We start from the raw sequence: 22,309 nt of genomic DNA, 5'->3' as shown, positions 1-22,309 counted from the left end.
CCTGGTTGTTCACAGAAACTGTTGGTGGCGAGTCAATTCACACCTCTGTAAATTTTACCTTAGAATTTTAAGGGTGGTTGGTTTTTTGGTGGTGGGGTGTTTGTTTGTTTGTTTGTTGGGTTTGTTTGTTTATGTTTGGTTTTTGGGGGGCCTTTGGGAGCGTTTTTTTGGTTGGATTTTGTTTTGTTTTGTGTGAGGTTTCTTGAACTGGTTTTGGTTTTTATTATCTTTCAAACAAGAGTCACATGACCTGAACTTTTAATTTCTTTTTACATATTTCATATTTACGTATTTCTGGCACATATAATACACCAGAACGTGGGTCCGCTTCAAATAACACATTATAAGTGGCAGGTTTTGAGTGGGTTTGAGATCAGACAGCTAAGGAAAATCAAGTCACTCATGGCCACAACAGAAATCTAAAGGGACAACATGAAAGGTTTGGTCCAGAACTTTATATAATTAGGAATAACTGAATATATGTGATCAATAAGAAAATCAGGATGATGGTTTTTGGAAGACAAAGTAGATAAGAAACATCACTGGAGCAGCTGTAGTGCATTCAAATATGAATTCATCATACGAAACTCAAACTTGACTAAGGCAAAATGCAAACATATTTGGGAACAGAAAGAAACATGAGAAACTAATGCCAAACTGCATCAACAAACAAGTAGCTTACAAAGGGACACTTTCCCTTCAGAGCAGACTCTGGAAAACAGTTTTGCAAGAATAGAAGCTAAAACCTGATGAAGGACATGGATTCTTCATTCCTCCAGTCTTTTTTATTTTTAGAAATTAAATGCAAGGATTTTCGAGTTTTAACACATTAACAGATTAGCAATGAAAGAAAATACATTCTTTCTTGTGACTTCTACGAATCGATTTGGTAAGTCTCAGTTTCACCTTACCACTACTCCCCAGTGCTGCCTCACACCAAAACATCTTACAGTTCTTAATGTCAGAGAAGAGTCAACACTATCTAAAAGGCCATAAATCAACTGGTCAAACTGCTAATGGAGCCTAATGAATCAGCTCCCCAGATAATACACACATGTGGGAATTAATGTCTGTACAAAGTTTGGAAACAAAACACAGCTACTCTTCCTCAAGAGTTATCATGCTTGACACTGGCATTCGAAAAAAATGTGTGGGAAAAGAGCTATTAAGAAATATCTGACTCCCAAATTAATGCCATGAAATCAGTTTATAAGCATCTGTAACAGTGACAACCTACATCTAATTATATAACTGTAAAGATTGTACGTGAAACTGTTCAGCAACAGGTCATTTCTGCATTCAGGAGTTACTTCCACGTTGCTGTGACAGAGGAATATCATTAATGTACACACATGATCAACTCCTTCTTTCTTCTGCTGCACTGTCACTGCAAATCCCTGAAATAACATAGAAACTCTAATCTTAGGTCCATACCAACACACCCAAAATATTTCCTAACATTTCCTAGCATGTGGCCACCAGGAAATCATAGAAGTTCACTAGGAAGGTGTGCTCATATACACTGATAAGTAAGTATAAGCAAATAAGTGTACTGAGAAGGCCAATGGAAGTGATTACAGAGTCAGCAATATTGACACGTAAAAAAAAATTGAAAATTAAAGATACAATTTTACTACAGATGATTAAGTGACATCACAGACAGCCACTGGGATATTAAAAATTATACATAGTATTTATATGACTGATTTTACAATTATTAAAGAATTTGAAATTAATTTTAAAAGGAGCAACAGTAAATTTTTAAAAAGTAAAGACAAGGCTCTGTCTGAGTATCATGAAACACTACTTGGAAATAAGACCAGCAAAGCAGCACAAAAGCATCCCAGGGGAAGTAGTGGAATCTCCATCACTTAGGATATTTAAAACCAAACTGGACAAAATGTTGGAAAATGTTCTGTAGGGAATAGTCCTGAATTTGTAAGAAGACAGACTGGATGATCTAACAGGTCTTTTTCCATCTGTAATGTCTATTACTCTGCAATTGTCTCATGTCCTCAATCCACACATTAAGCAATCCCCACATAGCTACAGTGCCAAATGGTTTGGTTCCAAAGCTCCTACTCTTTCTTTACTCATCATTTAAGACTAGCAGAACAGATGCTACTTAGGAATGAAAATGTCCATAGCAAGATCAACAACAAGGAATAAAATATAATTCTGAGGCCCAATCAGGTAATGTCTCTCACATCAGCAGTTCTCAAGCTATGTTAGTGCATACAATGTAAAAGGGTACCATTAGGGGAATACAAACATCTTGAGAATGGTTTGAAGCTCACCTCAATGTTCTGCATTTTTAATATGACTTGAATTTGTGAAATTAGCATTGATAAATCCTGTTGCAAACTACTGTGCGTCTCAGAAACTGATGAAAAAGAGTTCTGTAAAATCTCAACCCCATTGTCTCAAGATCTACATTGATGACAGTTTCTTTCAGCTACAGTAATAATCTAAGCAGTATCTACCTGTCTTATTGTCATCACTCAATCTTCTCTGTGTTTACAAGTCTTATTTACAAACCACAAGCAGCAGCAGGAAGAGAGAGGACATTCATTATTAGACTTTACTCCCAAAGTTCTTTTTTATAGCTCCATTATCTGCAGTTTTACTTAAATTGGGAAAAATCAGAAACAGCCCTCTTTGATCAAAGATGGCTATTCTGTTTTCATAATGGAGAAATACATCAGGTTTCATATTTACAAATGAACGTGTTTCTGAGTTTGCATAGTGTGAGAAAGACTCACATATTTCTGTCCCTCAACACAGAGAGAATGGTTTACAGCACTTACCAGAGGTGGTGCTTTAAATTTTTGAGGGCCCTTTTAGTCCCATGATAGCTCTGTTTTGTTGTCCATCACAAGGAATATGCCACGTGTAGAACATCTTAAAGTTAGAATTTTACTTGTTTTGAACCACATTTATTTAATAACAGATTAAATATATAGATTTGACTGGTTTCAGCTTTCTAAATATGAAAGTTTTACTTGGAAAAGTTTTCAAAATATTCAATTAAGTACTATACTATTTGTAAAGCACATAAAATTTTAAAATATTTGATGCTTTTTACATTGTTTTCCACTTTGCTTCCTTTTATATTCACACAGGGAGAATTGATCCATTAGCACAGCCAGCTTGAATCCCTGCCTGGCACAGTGAACAGGCACATATGGCACAGGTACTTCAACTTGTTTACATAATGTAATTATGAATTTATATTACTAGATATGATGATATTTCTATCACTAAAAGTTTATCCATGGCCACGTTTATTCCAGAATAAAAATATCCATACATAGACCCATAGAGATATGTAATAGTTATAAATTTAGGATACAATATTTTTCTTGTATATCCACAATTTGTATTGTATCTGGTCTATATTGCACATTTTTAAAACAGGGATATTTCCATTGAATCACACGACCTCAGGATGGTTTGGGTTAGGTGGTGTTATGATCCGCTCTAATCACAGAGGAGCAAAGTGAGCACTTTATGGATTATGGATAGAATCCCGAGGTTTGACTATTCCTCAAAACAAGATCAAAACCAAACAAGGTTAAATGTTGACACAAAAAATTGGACATATTTTATTTAATAGTAAAATTAGAAAGAAATAAAAAGAAAGAAATAGCAAAAGGGATGGAGGGCTGGGAGACAGGACAGGAAGACAGATTAAATAGAAACATATCAGCACTCCATGGGTTCCAATAACATCTTGTTGATCCCCATCATGTGGTCATCTTGGCGGTGATGATTCCCTATGAAAAAACAGAATCCAATGGATTAATATACATTTGGGCCAGGTGGGAATGCCCAAGTACCTCCCCCGAGGGGGTGCAAATTTGACACTGTCTCTTACAAGACTTTGGGTCAGTTGCATCATTTCGAATCGTGCAGTGCTCTGGGGTGCAGGGTCTGAGGTACACTTTGGGGGCCCTTGGATGGACCATGACACCCCCTCAGCTGCCACTCATGTGAATGCCCTGTAGATGTGTCTTTCCCATGGTGGGGTCCCTGCAGCTGAGCCAGTTTGTGTAAGAGAGGATGGGCATTCCCTGCCCCTCACCAGAGGCTACTTCACACACTCAAAACCTCTCCTCCTCCTCCCTGGGCTGGAGAAGGGAGCCTGCAAACCTGGCAATGGATAAGCCTGGGGCTTTGGCTTCCACCCTGAAGCTGCTGGGCTTGGCTCTTCCAATGCTCTCCCAGCCTTATCCATTACTTTCCAGACATGAGATGCTTTGAGCAATAGTGTCACTTATTCTTATCTGGAGTAGCCTTAGGCAGTTTGACTCACAGTTCAGGGTTCCAACCAGAGGCCTATTTGGGTTGTGCTTCCATGGTGCAGCTTTGTTATACAATTTTGCTGTAATAGGCAAAAGTCTCAAAAAACACTTAAGCCATAAATCAAAACATTCCACTCTCTGACAGTTGGAAGGGACCTTCAAGATAATGTAGCTCCAAATCCCCTGCCATGGGCAATGACACCTTCCACTAGACCAGGTTGCTCCAAGCCCCATCCAGCCTGGAATTGACACTGCCAGGCTTTGGCACTTGCATCGTTGCATGGACAACCTGTTCCAGTGCCTCACCACCCACACAGCAGAGAATTTCTTCCTAATATCTAATCTAAACTTACTCTCTCATCTCAAGACACTTTTTTTTCATTGCTATTATAAATTAATGCCACATACTCTTCTCATACAGTGTGTAAAACAAAACCAAAAACTTCTGTTTTCTAAACAGTGTTGCACATTTATCTACAAAGCTAAAATATTAAATTTAATTACACATTTATTATTTATATCTAAGCAAAATGGATAAAAATATTTTCTACTTCCCTTTGGAAGCTTAAAAAACATAATTTTAAAAAATGTATCAAAAATATGAGACACATGACAAGTGAAAAAATCCTGATCAAAATCTCAAGTTCATATAAAAAAAACTTACAACAGAGGTATACAATGAGGTTATATGTAGCACCTTGCTTGAAATAGGGAAACATCAGAACTTCTAAAATAAATCTTGTGATTGTCTTAAAAGAAAAGCAATACAGGAAGAAAAGCTATTATAATCTGCACAAAAAGAAAAAGTTTACTAAACCAAATTGCTATAAAAATACAAAATAGACAAACTGAATAAAAATGAAACCCCAAAATTAACTATTTAATTTACTTTTTCTATTTACCACCTGTGAAGGTTAAAAGAAAGCAAAATAACTGGGATGTTATCTTGTTTTTTTTAACCGCACTTTTCCAAATTACTGTATGATGTTAATTATGTGTTCCAAGAAACATTCTGCAAGAAGCACTGTACAATATGGCAATCATGGCTTACAAAAGATGCAGAAAATAAACAAAAAAATTACTACTTCCAACATACAGCAACATGTAACAGAAGTCTGTAGCTTTTTATGCACAGGATGAAAATTATCTTATTTTTAACATATTAAGAACAAGAAATGTTGCCATGTTAAAACCAAACTGTAAAATAAATAAACTAACCATGTCTTGTTTTGACACTAAAAAATAAAAATACCATGCTGTATAGTACCTTATTTTCCACTCATTTTTCTTTGTAGCAAGGAACACAATCTCTTATGGTATCTAATTTATATATACTGAATTACAAGTATAAATCACAGAAATAATATATTCATAGATGATGAATATATATATGTTATTTAGATAAGTTAAGTGGCAAATTTAACATTTATTTAATGTTTAAATTAATTTTTATATATAAGTTTTCTAGATACTTGTCCTTTAAATGAAGGGACCTAAAAGAACGTTTCATTTAAAAATATTTTTCAAAAATTTTCCCTTTTAAGATTTTCTAGACTTCAGGGCTGAAATGGACAAACTGTTTGCTTATGCGGGGTATTGCCTTTTGTAAATTCATCACTCCAACAGGATAGCTGGCAAAGCTACCTCCTATAATTCTAGAAAATGGTCTCAGGGTAGGAACATCAGACATGCCCAAGAGTGATACACTACTTGTCAGTTCAGCTAAAAATTACACAACATACAGCTAGAGCTAAAGACAACTCTAAAAAATTATATGGCACTTGGATAGAATACTCTATCTAGTAATTTATAAGCACAGTCAAGATTGCTTCAGATGGAGAACAATTTGCCTGTTTATGGCATTTCAGTTACTTGTATAGATATTTGTGTTTTTAGCTCTTAATTTTGAACGTTTTATTTGAGGAAACCACAATTAAATGAGGTAGAGGTAAGTATTGCTACCCATATTCAAATGCAAGTCAAAACTTTTTTCTTTTTTTTTTAGAAGACTTTTCTAAAAATATCTATTATCCCACATTCAAATTTTGTTTTATGCATGTGTAAACATTGATGAGAAGCTGCAAGAGCTGCAAGACCTGGCTGACTATCGATTCTTGCTGCCTCCCCATAAGGAGAAAGTGGTTGTTTGAAAAAATGCTGCTTCTTGCAACTGACAGCTGCTTGTTCTTCCAGGGTTCACATGGCTGCTTCTCATCTCTACTGAGACTGACTTCCATTTCAGGAGAATGAAGAACCTCCCAAGGAGGACAGGAGCATTTCTTTCTTTCCCAGCATAGAAGAATGAGGGAGGATGACAATGAAACACTTTTCAGTAACACCAGAACTTAGCACCAACTTCTTTTCCCTTATTCCACACTCCCATCCTACGTTCTTGTTGATGCACTGTAAACTTACAGACCACGTTTCCCACCTTTCAGTAAGGTGGTCATTTTTGTATACTTATCCACAGGAAACAAGGAAAAGGATTCACTACACCATATGAATGCCCTGATGAAAGCAGGCAGACATACTCAGACTGTAAATGAAGGATGAAGCAAGTGTCTTTCCATCTGCAGCTAAGGTACTTTACTTTCTTATTGTATAAAGACATACCAAAGGAGCTAAAGGGATGCTGGAGTGGTCACCTTACATTCTCAATCAAACCTTTTACCTCTAAAAAGATAAACCAGACATAATTAACTATACTGATAGTCTATACATCTACCAATTGCACACAAGTCAAAATATAAGAGGCAGAGTCATATCAGCATCATTTTTAGCTGATTACTCTTTTTTATTGACTTGACCAGCAGTAAAAATGAATTTGTCTGTCAGAGACAACATAGATGCACAAAATCCATTATCAAACTAAACTAACAAACTCTAGTTAAAAGCAAAAATTCCCTAGAAAAGTGTTATAGTTGCTCCAAAATAAAACAAAATGCATTAAACATTTAATTGATGCTTCTTCTTTGCATGAAAAGGAGGAATTCCTAAAAAATAAAATGCTTTCAAGAAAGTCAACTGCAACTCCAAGGGCACAGTAAGGCCATGCAACACAATGTTCACATTAGAGACAACCAAATTAACACTACATCATCAGCTAATATATTTATATGCCATATTAAAATAATATATAGAAGCAGTAGTTTCACTCCTAATAACTTCATTGGTAGCACACTGTGAATAGGATGGCATTGCAAGTTGCAGATATGCTTTTAGAATCCCCTCGCAGCTCCTATTTTCAGTATCTTCCTGCCGTGAGCTGAGTGCTGTACCTATGGAACATCATTTGAGTAGCTATCTAAGAAATGAATGACAGGTCTTCTGTCACAGTATCATTCATCTTCAAGTCTACTGTGCTCTTCCTTTACCTTCCTTGATAATTATTTTGCTCTTTCTCATATAAGGAAGAGGTCGAATTGTAGATTTAGAGAACCTAAGGCTATGAAAATCATCATGACCATCTATGCTGACCTCCTGAAAAATGCAGACAACATAATTATACGATTTCAAATTAAATCTATAAAATCCTGCTAACGGAACAGTTTATTGTACTGAATGACTTCCAATTCCTATTTAAAGGACTTCAGACTCTAAAGAGCCAATCACATTCCTAAACCATTTGTTCCAAACCATTTGTTCCACTGGTTAAGTACCCCGAGTATAAAATTTTTATCTAACTTCATCTAACATGCATCAAACTGCTCAGCTTTCTCCTAGATGCAAGACCCTACCTCCAGAAACTTCCTCTAAGTTGCTGTAAGTTTTACTTAATTCTCTTCAGAAACGTCTTTAATTAAATTAGCATTCTAGTTTATCTCAATCGTGGTGATAATATTAATCCAATTTAGCAAATATTTTTGAGAAATGGTAAACCCAAGCTTATGGAGAAACTTATGGGCAAAATATGTATATTGAACACAGAAGCAGAAAGTCAGAATAACAAGCAACCATAAAGTTGGAAAAATTATCTTACATTAGTTATCTAATCTAGGTTCTAAAAAAATCATTGGACTGAGCAATTTCATTATACTATTCTTGCAAAATATTCAGCTGTTTGAAGCAAAATTGTATTTTGATCATTTAGGTCATTTATACAGATCTGAAATATTCTTATTCACAAATGAATTGAAAACAAAAGAAAAAATAATTTTAAAAGTCATTCAAAATTTTGGCATTTACCATGATTTAATATACTCATTCATTCCTAATCTTTCAACATTATTTCATCACTCCTTTGTTCCTAATTGTCATAATAAGCATGCCTATGTAAGTTAATATGTACTGAAAAAAACCCAACTAAACAGAATGAAAATATTTAAAATGTAGCCCCAAGGAACAGCTGAGGAAAAGGGCAAGGTTTCATACTTTTATTAAAAGTTTAGACTGAACTACAGGTTAAAGGTTCTGTAACACACTAACAACGTGATTTCCTTTAGGGTATAGCTTTTGGATGGTTACCAAGACAAATTTTAGCTCCTTGTACAATTCTAACCCTGTTTGCTATACAAACTTCTTTGCCTCATTCAACTCCTTCCATAAACTCATGACTGCCACCAAGACTGGAAGAAGTCAAATTATTTTTCTAACTCACAGTAAAAATACAATATTTATCATTTTCTACAGCTCCATCCTTTTCCCCATGTGAACAGGATTTTGTCTCCTTTGCAAAATACCAACATAATTTCAAGTATATAATGAATAATTATTATATCAATATTTTAAAATTCAGGCCCTATACCACATTGGATTTTACAAATTTCCTACAAGAGAGCTAAAACAGTATCATGTTTGACTACACCAGGTTTCACATGAAACAAATAAATACAGAGAGTTAAGGTTGAAAATTAAATGATAAAAAAATGCTGAAATTTTTAATGACCAGCAGAAAAAAATATACTCCAAAGGGTATGGAATCAAAAAATTATTTTCTGGAACAAACTAAAAATACTATCAGGATAAAATATAAAAACAAAGTGACCTATCCAGTTTTATACAATGTAAAAATGAGACACTCTGTTCAGACAGAGGAGTTTTTCTGAAGTGTTAGTCACAACAAAGTAGGCAATTTGAGAGAACTCTGAATGAACAAAAAGCAAGGCATTTTAGCAAGAAAACTCACATGTTGACCAGAACTTTGTATTCCTAGAAATTCTGAACCAAATGTAAATCTTAAACTCTTTTTTTTCAAATGAGAAAAGTTAATTGCATAATTAGGAATTATAAAAGATGTTCCATAAGAAAGAAGAACCACTAATTATAAACATAAAAAGATAGGACCTCAAATGCTGCTTCTCATCTGGCTTCCCCTCAAGGCCCTTCACCATTTTTATTGCCCTCCTTTGTACACTCTCTGTAATATCTTAATGCCTTTTTTTATATTGAGGAGCCCAGAACTGCTGCCAGCACTGGAGGTGAGGCTGCCCCAGCTCAGAGCAGAGCAGGACAATCCCCTCCCTTGCCCAGCTGGTGATGCTGTGCCTGATGCCCCCAGGACAGGGTTGGCCCTCCTGGCTGCCAGGGCTCTGCTGACTCAGATTCAACTTGCCATTGACCAGGACCCCCAGGTCCCTTTCCATGGCACTGCTCTCCAGCATCTCACTCCCCAGTCTATACACACATCCAGGGTTGCACCATCCCAGGTGCAGAATCCAGCATTTTCCCTTGTTGAACTTCATATGGTTGGTGATTGCCCAGCCCTCTGATTTGTGTCTCTCTGCAGGGCCTCCCTGCCTTCAAAGTAAACAGCTCCTCCCAGTTTTGTACATCTGTGAACTTGCTCAGCATCTCTCCCAGTCCTGTATCCAAATCATTTACAAAGATGTTGAAGAGCACAGGCTAAGGATAGAGCCCTGTGGAATTCCACTAGTGATGGGTCCCCAGTCTGATGTCACCCCATTCACTACAACCCTTTGTGCCTGACTCATGAGCCAGTTGCTCACCCATCCCATGATGGGTTTATCCAGTTGTGGACTGGGCATTTCATCCAGAAGGATCCTGTGACAGATGGCACCAAAAGCTTTACATAAATCCAAAAAGATTACAGCAATTGGCTTCCCTTGATCAGCTGGGTGGGTTACTTTGTCATAAAAGGAAATCAGGTTTGAAAAGAAGGACCTTCCCCTCATGAACCCGTGCTGGCTGTGACCAATGACTGCATTGCCTTTCAAGTGTTGTGCAATACCTGCCAGAAAAATCTGCATAACCTTACCAGGCACTGAAGTGAGTCTTCAGGCTAAGAGGCCTGTAGTTTCCAGGGTCATTCTTCTTGCCCTTTTTGAAAACTGAGACAATGTTGACCAGCTTCCAGTCAACTGAGACCTCTCCAAATTCCTAAGAGCATTCAAAAATCAAGAGAGGCCTCATGATGACATCAGCCAGCTCTTTAGCTGGTGTCAGATAAACCCCATCATGCCCTATAGATTTATAGGCATCCAGCTAGAAGAGCAGATCCCTTACAATTTCAGGGTCAGCTGGGAGTTTATCATTCTCACACTCATGGTCCTCCAGCTCAGGGTACTGGGACCCTTTTAGTCCATCAATGGTGTTGAAGACAGAGGAAAAAAAGCAATAAACATCTCCACCTTTTCTATATCCCTGTTTGTGGGGTGATCATCCTCATCCTCCAATGTGCTCGGGTAACTTCTGCACTGCTTTTGCTATTAATGTAGTTTTAAAAACTGTTTTGACTGTCCTCCACATTTCTGACCAGCTTCCACTCCAATTGAGCTTTGGTGACACAAATTTTCTCTCCAGAGTGGCAACCAACATCTCTGTATTCTTCCCATGTCACCTAACCTTGCTTCTACAGGGTATATGCCTCCCTCTTCTACCTCATCTCCAAAAGAAGATCCCCGCTTAGCCAAGCTGGTCTTCTGCTTTGTCCGCTTGACTTCTGACATTTTGGAATTGCCTATTCCTGTGCCCTTAGATGGACTTCAGCACCTGCAAAAGCATTTTCCAAGGGGACCTTACTAACTAGTCTCCCGAGCAGCCTGAACTCTGCTCTCCTCATGTCCAAGGCTGAAGTTTTGTTGGCACTTTTCCTGCTGTCAAGAGAGATTTTAAACTTGACTGTATGGCCACTCTGGCCAAGATGACCACCAATTTCTACTTCACTCTGTCAACAAGTAACAAATCAAGGAGGGCATTTCTCCAGTTGGCTATCTTAGTACCTGCACCATGAAGTTGTCATCCAGGTGTTTTAGGAAACTTCTGGACCTGTTTAGACCAGGGCAGGGGGAGGATCAGTTGCTCATAGAAGTGTGAGTCTAACAGCTTGTCATTTTCTTATTATTAACACTCAAAGAGCTATCAGAAATTCATGTTTGTTCACAATAAATTAGCTCTAGTAAAATTCCTCAACTCCAAATTGTCTTACGACTGTATTACCTTAAATACAGTGACTTAAGTTATACTAAATTTGAGAATGTGAGTTCCCAAAGACATTACAGCTGTTGTGGTAATCAGTAAATGGGAAAGACTAGGGGATAGAAAAGTGAGAATAATCTCTGTTAATTCCCTGACTGACAGTAGTACAGGGAGACTTTAGATGTTATTCATTTTGACAACAACCAGCAGCTCATTTAGCACATGAATTCCTTGGAATAAGTATGAGCACATGATGCCTTTTGCCCAGCCAACAGAAGCAAAAGGAAGCTGAGGGCACTAAAAGCATAAGTTTCAAAAAAACATGAGAAAGATACAAAGATAAATGCAGAAGGATTCAAAGTATTTCAGAGTGAATATATAAAGGATATAAGCAGTAGTTTTTTAGAAAGCTCTAAAGAGATCTAAGGGTACTACTAAAAGATACCAAAGGAATAGGGAGGTAGCAAAAAGCTGGATTTTACAGTGTCAGGATGGAGGAGATATACAACAGTATAGATATAGAATACTCACTCCCTGCCCCCACACCCCAAAGGGGAAAAAAAAAGTAAAAGAAAATCCATCCATTACTTTTGATTGAACAAAGTATTACACTACTCTAACAATAGAGAAATAATAGAGAAAATTAGAGAGATGGGTTATGTTGTCAATGTGAAGATGTATGCTTTAATTTCATGGTGCTCTGGACAGGAAGGATGGGTAAACAATGGGGTACCACTCACCCTTCCTGCAGCTGCCACTGCAAGTAGTCAGGAATGCAGGACACCTGGGACCAAGCATGACACCAAAGTCTGCTCTCACATCTTTGTTCCCGAGAATGCTTACTTAACTCTGCAAGATCCACACTTATACTCTCTCAGATTTCCCTGTAAAAATTATGGAAAGTTATCTTTGATGACAATTATGGCAACTTCCTTCAAGACTCATTTGCTAATTATTTTTTCTAATAATTTTGATACTACTGATTTTACCCTAACTATTGGCAAGATCCTCCTTATAAGACTGTGTTACATTCTTACCTTTTACTGGAGGGAAGAAAGAAAGTATTTTACCAATAGAATATTTTAACAAACTAATTAGTATGAACTTGAAAGCTATTAACTTGTTGAAAAAGCTATTAACATATTTTCATTATGCTATCTTGCAAATTAAATATCTATGAGACTCCAGAATCAGGTCTTTATTGTGAGAGGAAATGTCTCTGCTACGGAGATTAATTTTTCCCTTTTAATTAGAAAAATAAGGTAACATGACAAATGTGTATGTTTCTCTCACATATATTTGTAAGTGGTGTTCATTGCACAGTAAATGGTTAAAGACATCAAACTTTAATGTATTCTAAAACCTAATACTTCAGCTCCCCAAATAATAAATCCTTGCTTTTTGGCATGTTTCTATGCTCATGTGAGATTATACTTCTTTTTGTTAAAGGAGGGAAAGAATTACACATATGAACAGCAAGAAAAATGTTTCATTTACTAAAAATGAAGTAGAAAGAAAATGCTTTGTCCTTAGCAAAAGCAAGGAAGTATTTTGCTTAAAAGAGTAAGCCTCATCACAATTTAACACAGAAGTTTAAAATAGTTCATCCCATAATGTCCTATCTCAAAACTGTGCTTTCATAGACACTGCAAAAAATCTCCCACCTTTCGACAAGCTGTGAATCTTTATAAATTATGTTTTGCATATGCTCAGCAGAAGTTCCTTCCAAAAGGAAAAAGTCTCTTTAAAAAAAAAAAAAAAATCCCTACTGAGTACTCTCCAAGCTGGAGATGAAGGAGCTAATCTAGTCCTTTGTAGTTGCCTCTGTTCCAGGCTGTTACAATGCCAAAGACAAGAAGAGACAGCAAGGGAACATTTCCTTCTGTGCCTTTTGTTCCTTCACTAATTGAGCACTGAGAGTTCACAGATGAGAGAAGCATAAAAGAGGCAAGGAAAACCGAAGACAATTAGGTAGATTAGACAGACAACTGCTACTGGAACAATGATACAAAAGGTCAGAGGGAAAAAAAACATCAGAAGGGGAAGAAACTAAGATGAGACAGTTTTAGACCTGTATTTGCTCATGAAGGACAATGAGCAAAATCAGGACACAAAGTAAGGTGGGCATGATGTCAGGGACAGAAAGGCTGTATTAAACAGATGTTGGCCAGCTGAGAGGAGGTAGACGAAAATTTTGTACCAATAGAACACATCCTGCTCAGAAACTGGAACTCAGTCTGAGTTTGAAAACACAACTATCTCCAGTGGTCAACAAAGCACTTGCTTTAACAACCTCTACAAGTTGGTACCTGTATAGATGTTTATCATTAGTGCTCTCTCAAATTAAGTGCCAGATGTCTGTGTGTGGAAATCAATATAATTCCACATCAAGGATTTTTTTTTCTAGTTGGCTTAACTTTAAAACTTAGCAGTCTAGATTGATAAAACTACAATTTTTCTGAGGGATCACTTTCTAACTGGATAATATTATTTCCCAAATTATTTTATCCCTTCCTTCAAATTATAGATTATCTCTACAGAAGTACCGGTATTACATCTAAAACTAATAGAGTTGAAATGGCACCACCAGTAAAGGGGCAAATATTCTTTAAAGATCTTTCCAGTGCTTTGCAGGAAATATCATCATCACTGCCCCAAGCCAATAAATAATTCTATTGTTCGATAAAACATATACTGATGTTGTCCTTCCACATGAAAAAAAAATCTTGTTGAATAAATGTGGGATACCAAGATTCCACTGATCATACGTAATGAGGTGAACAAAATAATCTATTTAATTCCCTTACCAAATACAAAGTCATTTAAGAAAAATATCTTTAACAGTAAGCCAATTTAAACAAGAAATCCATATTGTAAAAGCAATATTTGTATTTATCATGTTTTTCCTATCTAGATAATCAAAAAGATAAGAGGTAGATGTGTTTTGATCAATGTGGCCCCACGTTTTCTATTCAATTCTTTCTCTATTTTTCATTGTTGGGAGGTTCATAAAAGAGTATACCTTCTTCCTTAGTTGCATGCAACACTAAACTGAAGTTTACAGAGAAGTTTAGACTTTAACATTGATCTTTTTATTATCATCAAATATAATGGAGACACATGGTACTGCCCCCGCTCTTGTAAAAAACGACACAAAGTAGGAGACACCTATATCAAGTGCTGCAAAAGGATGCCAAGAATTCAAAATGAAAATTTTATATTAAATATTAAAGGATGATCTCCCCAAAATAAATGAGATCCAAATAAGAAAAATTGTATACCTTTCTTATCTCTAGCTATTGTTCTGAAAAAGAATCTTAAATCTAATTTTAGAGGAATGTTGACGGCAAAGCACAGAAAGCGTATTTGTTGTATTAATAGGTACCATTTTACACAGTTACTTTCTACATTAAAACTGCATTTTACAGTGATGCAAAGAACTGAAAGCTGAAAAGAGGGATTATAAAACAGAAAGGGTAGTCTTCAGTTCAAGAAATATTTCTATTGCTCTCCAAGGAGATTTATTTCATCCACCATATAGCATGTGTCAAGAGTTATGCTGATCCTTCACCGGGAGCTAAGTACCCTGATAGTTTTTACATTACCATGCACCACAATAGCAAGCCTTGACACTGGTTATAAGTGTCAGATGGAGCCTTCATTAATTGTCATCATCTTTAAGACATAAAAGAAACCCTCTCTTCTTGAATGTTATTACACAAAAAGTGTACATGTTATCTATATACAGCAAGTGCAAAAATGCTTTGTATTGTAATAATAATCATTTAGAATATATGGGGTAGAAAGTGTACTATTGTTAAACTGTCAGTCAAAACCCTTGTTATACAAGGATAGAACATCACATCCATCCATAACAGCCTTTTCTGTCAGTCAAACGTGTTGTTCTATACAAATCTAGCATCAATTTGATTTTTAAATTGGCAGAGGCTCTAAAACATTATACTGATGTGAAACCAATGTGATCTAAGTTGCTGTTGATATCAGAATACAACACAGGTTTCCTCTAACATCCAGTTCTGCTTCTGCTTTTAGACATCTGCAGAACATAGATGATTTTGTATACATAAGTACATGAATAGTCAATGTTCCAAAGAAGTGTTTGGTGATAATCTCTAATTTCAAATAAGAATAATTTGCAAAGTTTGCATAAGAGTGATAAAATTATTAATATGGACCCCACAAAACCCAAGAAATGCTCCTGCTTATCCATTACTTACCTTGACTTAGAATAAGATTAATCCTTTTATCTCAGGTATGTGTTTTATGAAAATTGAGTTAAAAAGCACTGAAGTCCTTCAGCATTTTTCTGTGACATGCTGCAGAATGAACTGAATGGGACACACTACTCACTCACAAAAGAATGCAGAGTTGGACTCTGTTCCTTGTCCCACAGAAAAAAATGAACAAAAATAAAAAGCACAGTGAAATTAAAATTTTATTGTATAAAAAATACAAAACAATAAGACAAGCTCTGGCCCTTTCTAACCTATTCCCATGCACACCCTGACATCTACCATTTTTCTATTAAGTTACTAATTTTCTCACCTGGGTTCAACATAAGACTGAGAAAGCATATCAAATCAATCTTTCCATAGACCACTAACAAATTTAATCACCCCATTTCTCCCATCTTTGAAGTGTGAAAGTAAAGATGATAAAAAGCAACAATGGGTTGTTGAGTTATATTTTTTGAGATTTTGTTTTTAATTTCATACAGGAATCATTGATCTAGTGTGATTTATTAGCATCCTGAAAATTATTTGGGCATATGAAATGGACCAGACCTCTTCCATAGCCATAATCAGTAAGTTTTAATATACTTCATATTCACAACAACTGTACGGAATACTACCTAATGACAAGGTTCTAAAATCTTCAAGAGCCCTAAGGACAAGTACAGACAAATTGTTATTGAGATGATATCACCAATCACTTTTTCACTTCAGGCAAGTTCAGATGGATTGTTACCGAGATGGTATCAGAAATCTGTTTTCCACTTGCACTCTTTCAGTAATACCTACAGTCAAAAATCAAGGGTGCCAATGCCTAAATCATCTACATTTTCAGAATACTAAAGCTTACAACTCTTAGTTAAGGCATGAAATGCAAGCTCATACTTTAGTTTACCAGCCCAGCTACCTTTTAACAGAACTGAGGTAAAACAGCTGGCCACAGGAACCCTCAGTATATCAGACATCGAAATAAAATATGTACAGGACCACTAAAAAGTAGCTTTCAAAGGCCATAATTCAAAAACTCCAATACCTTACTTTTGTTCTTAGCTTCAACACATTAACTTTCCAGTAAAGGATGTAATATTTCCATGTTTCATTTAAAATTTAACACTAAAACTCTCTTATAAGATCTTACTATTTCATTCACATCAGAACTGTGAATGCTTAATACAATAGCAGTTTCTAAAGCAATCAAGAGCCTACACATAAAAAGCAATCATGTATAATTAACCCAATTAATATTTAATTAATATTTACAATTAATATTTACAGCAGAATTTACTTAGGTAGCATGTCAAAGGAGGCTAAAAAAATAGGCAGCTTGCATACTGGTACTGTCTCTCCATTCTGGAAAAACTGTGCACAGCACATTGTATATGTTCAATTGTTAGTCTCACATTTCATGTGGCCAGAAATATTATGTTAACTGCTTGAGTTTATGTGCTTCTTAATTGAAGACTGAGTAGTTTTTATCCCTATCTCAATTATTATTTGAAATATCTGAACTGGTATTTGAAAGCTGGTATACAATAAAAAAGTTTCAACAAGTCAACTACAAATTTACAGAATCATGGAATGGCTGAGGTCTTGTCCAACTCCTGACTCAAAGCAGGTTGTTAACAGCTGTGTCCAGTTGAGTTTTAACTACCTCCAGGGATGGAGACTCCATAACACATTTGGGAAATCTGCTCCAGTATTTGATCACCCTTAAAATATGAGGGACAGAACTAATTACTCATTCTCAGTTAATCATTACATTGACAAAAATAATATATGCATACTAATTCTAGAAAAAAAAAGCAAAACCCCAAAAACCTAAAAAACTAAAACCTTTTTTTTTTTTTATAATGTTGCTTATTCTGCTTAGAATCCAGAGATACTAGCAAAGCTTGGAGTTTGTATTTCCCCAAAAGAAGTTTGCTTCATAAAAGTCCAAGTTCTTCATACTGTAAAAATACATAGGACACAATTATCTCTAGAAGTTTACAGTATGTCATAAAAGTAGAATTTTGGTCAAAGAATTTTAAGTAAATAGAAACACACATAAAACCTTGGAAATTCAGTTTCCTATGGTTGCAAAATAGACCTGTTAATTCTTTCTATGGATAAGCAGACATATAAAACTGAAACTAGGTAAGGTTTGCTTTAACTTTCAACTTTCTTTAAAAATATCTTACATAGCCTAAAATATAGCACTAATAAGATTAACTATTCTTCTATAAAGAGTACTGGAGAACTAATCACAAATTATTCACAAACCCCAAGGAAAGTAACATATGAAATTTACATGAGGAAGAAAATTTTGATCCGTATATTTTATACATTGGAGTCAAATGTAAGGAAATATATTTACAAAACCATTCACAAGATTTTTCCAGGTCATTTAAATTACAGAGCTAAAGACATTACCATCACAGTCTCAGTAGATATTTGCTACTTTCTAATAGAAACTAAGAAACACATAAGGTCAAAAATAAAATAATTATATTATAAAAAAAATTAAAAACCAAGAAAACAACAATAAAACCCAAAACAAACCCCAGGATCTGTTACTTCTCGAATAATAATACTGAATTGGGAAATTGAGTTTATATAATAGCTTGATCTGAAAAAAAACCCCAATGAACAAAGTTTAAAAGTGAAGGTTAGTGCATCAATGCTTCTTCTCCTCCAGTATGTAAAGATGAAGGTTCATTCTTTCCCCAGTTTGTATTTTCAAAGAAAAGTACATCATGGTTCATTTTCAAATGTCCAGAGACAGTCACAGAATACAGTGCACAAATTTCCACACTGACCATCAAATTCTAATCATTATTTTGATTGATACAAATGTCAAATGTCTGTACAAAGTCAATCTGCCTATTGTATAATTGCTTTCACTGAAAAATCCGGCCCAAAAGACAGGTTACGTATATATATATATATATATACGTGTGTATATATATATATATATATATATATATATATGTAGTACCAAACATTTTTCATCACCAATACACTGTTTTATGTATCACAAACTATGGAACAGAATCACTTCTCTCAAGAGATCTGCATTATCACCAGAGCTTATGCCTGGCTGTATCAGTGGCTACTGTGATTTTTTCCTCCTTCTGTACTTCAATGATTGTGCCAGTAGAATATTGTTAAACCTATCAATCTTAAAATTTCAAAGCACAGAACAGATATTATGTCTGCAGCACTAAGAAGCAAGCAGATATTTTACATACCTGGAAATCAAAGAAAGGTGAAGTGCTTTGTCTAAAGGCTCTTGGAAGAAATGAGTAACAAAGCCATAATTAAAATTCAACATCAAGCTGCATGTTAATCCTCTAGACCTAAATGTCTTTTTTCAAAGTGCATGATTTGGAACATCAAAATAAGAATCAATTCAGTCCCTTTTCTCAATACACGCTTTGATGATAAAATAAACTACCACATTCAGCTTCTTCCTCTGTATTCACGTGAACAATCATCTTTCTTAGGAATCAAACACATGAATTCATTTTGGATTACAAAAAACAATTACAAAGAAAGTCAAGTCACATGTAAAATTTAAATTCCACATTTGATTTGGCTTCTCCCTCTGTGTACTGAGGGGCCCACAGGAAAACACACATACGTGCCAGGTATGCTAGTACACCAACTTATACTAGACCTATTTAATTAGTTTGCTTTCAATGCAAAGGTGCAGCACCTCAGCAATTATGTGATCGTTAATACAAGAGAGCATAACAGCACCTTTAGAGATCTTGTCTAACCTCTAGGCACACATATAACTCCCATTAAGACTAATGGGAGTCACATGTGTGTATCCAAGGGAGAAGAGACCCATTAAAACTGATACAACATATCCATTAATCTTCAGGTCACTCTTAAGGTCAAACATTATAAAAATGTTTATGAACAGTACTTGCTAGGTATTCACAGTGGCTACTTTGGTTTGGTACAGACCTGTGAGCAGTTAAGGCCATGGAAAATGTCTGCATTAAAAGCATCACCGTGTTTCAAGTAGTGGCACAGAAATTTGAGAGTGCTTTTCTATAGTCAGAGGAGACATTTTTCTATCATACCCTGAAAGAATTAGAAGGGTAGAAATGACAGGGAAGGTTACACACAAATGAAAACCTTGGACAAAGGTATGCTTTAGCTTTTCATTTTTCTTCCATCCCCCTCTCTTTCTTCATATTTCAGTCCCTTAGTTGTGGTTTTCTGCTTCAGGAAGAATATTAACAGTAGTGACTAAATTCCCAATCTGTGCAACCTACTACAAAGACACTACAAATAACATTTTGATTACTGAACCACCAGCAAACCACAACCATTTAAGTACTGCTTGCATGGAGGAAGGGGTGTTTAAAGTATTTCAAAGAGAAAGGTAATCTTAGTTTGCTATTTCTATAGAGAGCACACCTGAAAACTCCCTTTTTCATCACTGTAGTATATTTTAAGCAAGCACGTTCTTCTTCAGTTTCCAACACGGTAAGATTATCCAGTCTGTAAAACCAACCTGCTCAGCAACAAATTTTCTGTTTTTATCTATATCCAGGCCTAAGGAGAGACAGAATTCTCAGCAGCATGAAGGCCAGATGATCTCCATATGAACAGAGTAGAAGTAACAGCAGGAAGAAATGTGTCAGACAAGTACAGAAATGCAGAAATTAGGACAACTTTGGATATAAGTACCCTATTTTTTACTGCTTATTTCAGCAACCGGAGTAAACAAGGCGTCTTCATCAAGAGTTACTCATGGACTATTCTGAAACTCAGCTTCCAGAGCTCATGTCAAAACTCTTACTCTACATGTAAGACTTGATCAGCACTGCCCTAAGATACTTCCTGTTACAGGGTCTGTAAGAATCCCAAGCACTGACAACCTAACTCTGCAAGCTTTTGACCAGACCTCCTGTGACGGACACAGACAGCCAGCTGCCTCTACAGCATCAGGTCAAAACAGAGGCGAGCACGGCTCCCAGAGCCAGCCACAGCAGCAGCCCCACCAAGAAACAGCACACGACTTCACTCTGGAGCTGCAGATCCTCTATTGCCTTTCTCTGCTATGCCCACATGACACAAAGTCTCACTTCATAAGATCTTAAATTATAAGCTCTCCACAGTGCCCCACACAAGGAAGTGTTTTTCTTTGCTCCTAACTAAAATATAGAACGATAAAATAATGATAATAAATTGTCATGGTTCAATTAACTACTCCTCAGCAGAAGTAAATTACTACATGGTTGTGTTTTAAAAACAAAGCAAAATTTACCCCAAATACCTTCGTGTACATAGTATACTATTTAAATATTTGGGGGTGACTGGTTTTTATTAGTGGTAATAAAAACTTTCCACTACAAGGTCTTTCCATTAAATGAAAGAGTCTTTCTAACTCAAAAGATAGTTACCTCATTTTGCTTAAAATGCAATTTTCATACAAAAAGATCTAACCCCCTTTTTGTGAAATCAGTCATATGAATTAGCCCTATTCACTTCAAACAGGTATTCCAAAAAACAGGAATTACTCATAATAAATAAAGTTAGGCATCTGTTTTGCCTTACTGCTTTGTCACTGTGAAAAGCCACACGTAAGTATTGAACAAAACTGTTCTTTCAGGATCCTGATATTCATAAAGGTCTTCATTTTGTTTTGTGATACCTGAGGTAGTATAGAGTGCTATCTAATTTCTCATGAGTAAAAAAAAAACAGTACAAAATCTGACAATATGTACCTATGGAATACCCCCTCAGCAGAGATAACCTCAGGAAGTTATCTGAGAAACTAAAACCCTTAATGTCACCTGTGAATCTGTATTCATGAATATATCAAAACAAAATATAGTCGTGGTTTGGAGACAAATAAATCACTATTTGAGTATCTTTTAACTTTTGTTTAATAAACATTGACAATTCCCCCCCAACCTATTCACAGAGTTCCCTTTAGTTTGCTTTCCAGAACAGTAATAGCCAACATCACAGTGCAGTTTGCCTCCCCTAAACTGTATAACACAATTAAATTCTAGCTTTTGAATCTCCTGAAACATTTCAAGCCAGTGAGGAAAACCTGATACCGATGACAGTAACTAACCGAGCAACCATGTACGGAACAGTGCAGCTGCTGGAGAAACACCGCCTGCAGTGCTTATGGGCTGTTGCCACGCTCCTTCCCCAGTCTGCTTGTTTCTCCTCTCACAGGCCTGGGAACCCTGCCCGCAAACGCTCCACAGCCTCCCGCCTCCCCATGGACTCCACCCCAGACTGCCCCCCAGCTCCTCGGTGACCACGCCACCCCAGGCCAGGAGTCTCTCCATTCCCACAGGGGCGGCCCCCCCGAGCAGGAGCCGCAGCCGGCGCCGGCCGAACCGCAAACGGCGGCACTGCCGC

General features: G+C 36.2%; 1 long non-coding RNA gene across 1 annotated transcript; it reads right to left on the bottom strand.

Moving 5' to 3' along the window:
- Nucleotides 1-3,581: 3,581 nt before the first annotated feature.
- On the bottom strand, nucleotides 3,582-22,232 carry LOC148225510 (uncharacterized). Its single transcript, XR_015804534.1, has 3 exons — nucleotides 22,014-22,232; nucleotides 12,419-12,562; nucleotides 3,582-3,776 (listed from the first exon to the last, which is right to left on the bottom strand). It is a non-coding gene; the product is annotated as an uncharacterized LOC148225510 (long non-coding RNA).
- Between the last annotated feature and the right edge of the window lie 77 nt (nucleotides 22,233-22,309).

Source organism: Sturnus vulgaris, chromosome 1, assembly GCF_052056855.1.
Source record: "Sturnus vulgaris isolate bStuVul1 chromosome 1, bStuVul1.hap1, whole genome shotgun sequence".
Lineage (NCBI taxonomy): Eukaryota > Metazoa > Chordata > Aves > Passeriformes > Sturnidae > Sturnus > Sturnus vulgaris.
This window is presented reverse-complemented; position numbering and strand designations above follow the sequence as displayed.